The 4549-nt window shown below is 45.2% G+C and overlaps 1 long non-coding RNA gene across 1 annotated transcript; it reads right to left on the bottom strand.

The window, feature by feature from the left end:
• Positions 1 to 208: 208 nt before the first annotated feature.
• LOC149855828 (uncharacterized) lies at positions 209 to 4305 on the bottom strand. The gene is made up of 3 exons (XR_016438427.1): positions 4169 to 4305; positions 3885 to 3955; positions 209 to 527 (listed from the first exon to the last, which is right to left on the bottom strand). It is a non-coding gene; the product is annotated as an uncharacterized LOC149855828 (long non-coding RNA).
• Between the last annotated feature and the right edge of the window lie 244 nt (positions 4306 to 4549).

Raw genomic sequence — 4549 nt, 5'->3', positions numbered from 1 at the left:
TACAGTACTATGGAGCCTCCAGTTGGGTAATTTCTGATCTCTTTCTGCTTATAGTAATATTTTTGGGTATAAATGCCATCCAATAAGGAACAGACCTGGTTTGTGACTATTTCTGTTGAGTCATTCTACCTGTTTATTTTTACATAATCCAGTTAAAAACTATAAGCATCTGCCTATGAAATGTATTAAATATATCATTTATGCATATTCTAAGGCTCTCTTTGTATATGTAGATTTACACTTAACTAAGAATTACTACTGAATCTATCTAAAGGTAAGGTATCCTTTAAGTAATAAGAAAAAGCATGCATACTCTCAAATTCTGTGTAAGCCTGAAAGAACATATCTGTCATATAATAGAGGCTGCTAATCTCTATGAAACAGGAGAAACTGAGCAGTTTTACATAAGATATGAAGCTTTCACTATGCAACAAACAAATATACAACTTTGATTTATTTCTCCAGTGCATTGGAACTGACGCAAAGGTTGTGAGCAGCTCTGCTCCTGTTTCAAGGATCTTCCAGTTCTGAAAAGGCAATTATCAAGGTTTGAATGTTGAAGACTATATAAATAGCACAAGGTCAAGGCAATGGGTGGTTTTCATCTTAGTGAGTGGGACAACAGAAAGAACCAAGGGATGAGCTGTATGGCCTTTGTCAACTTTAACAAAAATCTGCCCTGCCAGGTTTTGCAGGTTTGGCATCCCTTCTGAAACTGCAGCAAGGGGTAGCTAAATTCATCCACACCTGTCAATCTTTACATATTTATTTGTGGTGGACCACAAGGGCAGGGAAGCTGGGAGTGATCATCCTTAATCATTTTAATATGACCAGAGGGTGGATAGCAATGTTCCACATCTCAAGATCTGCAAGTGAAGGCCTTTACAGATGTTTTGTAAACATTAACTGAGAGCTCACGGAGGAACTTTAGGTTGGAGATTAGGAAGACCTTCCTTAACATGAAGATAGTTAAGCACTGGGACAGGCCACCTAGGAGAGGTTGTGGAATCTCCGCGCCTGGAATTGTCAAGAGCAGGTTAGACTGGGATGGTTTAGTCGGGGATAATTCTGCAGGGGGATGGACTAGATGCCCTCATGAGGGCCCTTCCAGCCCTACTTTCTTATGTTCCTAATTCAGCTTCCCAAATCTCTAACAAAGTAGGAATTGTCCCTCTTTCAGACCATGGGGAAATTGTGGCAAAGACAGACTAAATGTTTCAACTAGGGTGGAAGTAGAACACAAGAATTTTGGCTACCAGGACTCTCCTCTGTTTGGTAGGTAAAAGCTTCACGCTGTGATGAGAATGTTTTCAGTGATCCACTGTAGTAAGTTTATTACGTAAAAGAAACGCTTCGTGGCTTTCCTAGATATAGTAGCATTTGGCCTGAGGAAATTGTACAAAGATTTGGTTAAGCACACAGTAGTTACTTCACCCTTTGCCCAGGTGAGTGTGACATCATTCCAGAGGTCTGCTTGTCCATAAATTGAAAATGGTTTGACTTGTTTCATTGTGTTGGTTATTTTGTTCAACATTGCATGTTACTTGTTTTGAGTGTTTTTGTCCTGAGTTTGCTCTTTTTCAAAATGGAAGCCATTTATTAAGGGTGGGAGAGACCCCCTTGCCCTGTCAGACCACACAGGATTATCTTGTATGTTTCCCAGATGCAGCAGAGCAGAAGTGGAACCATATTCAAGTTATAAGACTGAACTTAAGCAACTTAAGGGATCTACTATAATTGAAGTCTGATGTGAATTAGCATGTGGCATTAGGAGACATCAGCATAATACTGAACTTGAACTTAACATGATTCTCTTGACCTTGGTTGGCCAAAGCATTTATTCTGAGAGAATACATCCACCCTGGATGGTAAGTATGAGTTGCTGACCTCCTTCTTCTGCACCAGTATTGTTTCTTAAAAGAACTTGAGTTGTCCTTGAGACCTTAACTGGTCCTCTCACATTTTAGATGCTTTGAGCATAATCCAATATTTCACTAGCCATTTAACCAGAAAAATAATACCTGCTGTTAACATAGTCTGAGCTGTTATTCCCCAGGTTTAATCAACTCGTTTTACCAACGTTTCTCTTGCCCCCCTCCTCGAGGTCTCCTCTTTGGCACAGACGTCATGTGATACCTGAAGTGGGAGCTAGAGATTTGCAAGCTGTTTTCCTAGACTAAACGTTTGAGGTTACAGGACATGGCCTAGTTTCACATAAGCTTTCAAATTTCAGTGGGACATGCTGAATCCTGAAACTGTCAAACAGTGTATTATTTTTGGAGAGAGCGTGAGTGTGTGTGTGTGTGAGTGTGTGAATGACCTTTACATTTTTACCTTACCCCAGAAGTCTGACTTCCTGCCCTCAGTCCCAGGAGTCTTTGAGAGCTTTAGCAATTAAAACGATTTTTTTCTGAAGCAAGAATTGAGTACAAAAGAAAAATGAAAATGGAAGGAGAATAGTAGATTCAGGTAAAGGGGACAAAAAGAGTTTATACTATTTTATTGGGGGTTTTATGATGTGTGTAAATGAATCTGGGAAATCCTAGCTGCCAAATTTGGAAATATCAGGAGCACAGAGTCATTTTTTTTCTCCATCAAGGAACTGATAGAGGTGACCCTTGGAGTACCCAGATAGGTGGACTGGAACTTGCCTCAGTCCTTCATCAAAGGAAGTGATTTGCAACCTTCTTAGACTTGAGGCACCCCTCAGAAAATGCCAGCTCTTAGTTTTCACTCTTTTTTGACTACAGAAAAATAATAGAGCGGTTTTTCTTGTTGTAATGAACTCAGAAACTACTTGAAATCTCCGGGCTTATCTTATGAATCAGGTCTGCATACCTAACAGTGATAACATTGTGTGGTACCTTGTAGCATCCTTGAAAGGATTTCAAGGCACCCCAATCATCCTTCTCACAGTTCACCAGGTTTCATGTCTTTAGGGTCTGTGAGATCAGAAAGATGCTCATTTTTCAAACATAAAAGCAGTGCACTGTTTAAATCATAATCCTTCTGTCTACATGGAGGGCCTCATAGCACTGGAACCTAGTGGACAGATTCTTTGGATGAGTCCCCATGAGAGGGAACATGTTTCCCTGGGGACAAAGAGCAGCGGCACAATATGTACTTCTGCTACTTTTCCTTTACTAGCCTGTGTGAAGTGGCTAGTATTTGCTTCGGATTCGGATTCAGATTCGGCCGATTTGGGGAACAGTGATTCGATTCGGCCGGATCAGTCAGGCCAGGCCCATCCCTCGCCTCTCTCCCAGCCCAGCAATGGCTGCCCCAGGTCCCAGCACTTGTTTTAAAAAAAAACCCTGACTCAGCGGGTGCTGCCGGTTGGGGGGCAACTCTCACTGCCCCACGCTGCATGGGGGCTCTGCACAATCCCACTGACTCCTCCTCGCACCCCCAACCCCCCCACGGGTGCCCTGACTGGGCCAGCTCCAGCCCTTTAAGAAAAAGAAAAAAAATGAGAAAACCCCTAGACTCACCGCTCCTGCCAGCGGGGGGCGATCTCTGCTGCCCCCCATTGCCCCACGCCACGGCCCATATGAGCCTCTGAAGCCCTGAGGCTGCTGCAGGAGCATTGAGTCCCAGGAATTTTCTTCCTTTTTTTTTCTTAAAGAGCCAGAACTGGCCTGGGTAGGGCACCCGTGGGGGGCTGGGGGAGGGAGGGGGAGAGTCAGGGGGCTCATGCAGAGCCCCCCCATGCAGTGTGGGGCAGTGAGGGGCAGCAGAGATTGCCTTGAAGCACCCAGTGAGCACTGGGGCTTTTTTTTAAAGTACCGAGCTGGGATGGGGGGGAGTTGGGGGGGCTGGTAGGTGTCCCCCTGTGGTCCCCTCTCCCCTCCACCAGCCCCCCCTCCCCCGCCTCTAGTACTTACCAGTTCGGAGTCAGTTGTAGCTCCCTGTTGCAGCCACTGGGGACTATCTGAATCATCGAAGCTCTCTGAATCTATTCCAAAGATTTGGAGAGCTTTGAATCGATTCGTACTTTTAAACTGGTCCCCTGATTCAATTTATATTTGGAGATTTGGTCACCGAACTGGGCTGAATCTCCTCTGAATTGAATCACCACCCGAAGCTTTGCACAGCCCTATTACGCAGTGTACCTGTGTGCTCTGATGCATGGCACATTGCTGGGGTGGGGGGGGAAGGGGAGGCTTACCTGGGCTTCTGGAGGCCTTGGGGGCTGCAACTGCAGTGATCCGGCAGGGAGGAGCCTGGCTGGCAGCCGGAGTGTGGTTTCAGCTGGCCAGGCTCAGATTTCAGGCAGCATGTGCTACTGCCACATGCACTGCCCTGTTTTTTTTAGGTGAGGGTTTTTTTGACACTGGGATCTCCTGCACCATGTCAAAAAATCCCCTGCACTGCAAATTAGCAGCTCAGGGAATGCCTGCATGTGCGGTGCCACAGATGGGTTTGCAGCACGGCATACTACACGTTCCTACTTGTCTGGATGCACCCTTTGAGGCTGGACCTTGTGTTCATGTGCTCTGAGGAGCTTAGCATCACTGTGGTCATTCTAATGTCATGCCTGTTAAGACAA

Source organism: Crocodylus siamensis, chromosome 11, assembly GCF_052110815.1.
Source record: "Crocodylus siamensis isolate JL-2025a chromosome 11, ASM5211081v1, whole genome shotgun sequence".
Taxonomy (NCBI): domain Eukaryota; kingdom Metazoa; phylum Chordata; order Crocodylia; family Crocodylidae; genus Crocodylus; species Crocodylus siamensis.
This window is presented reverse-complemented; position numbering and strand designations above follow the sequence as displayed.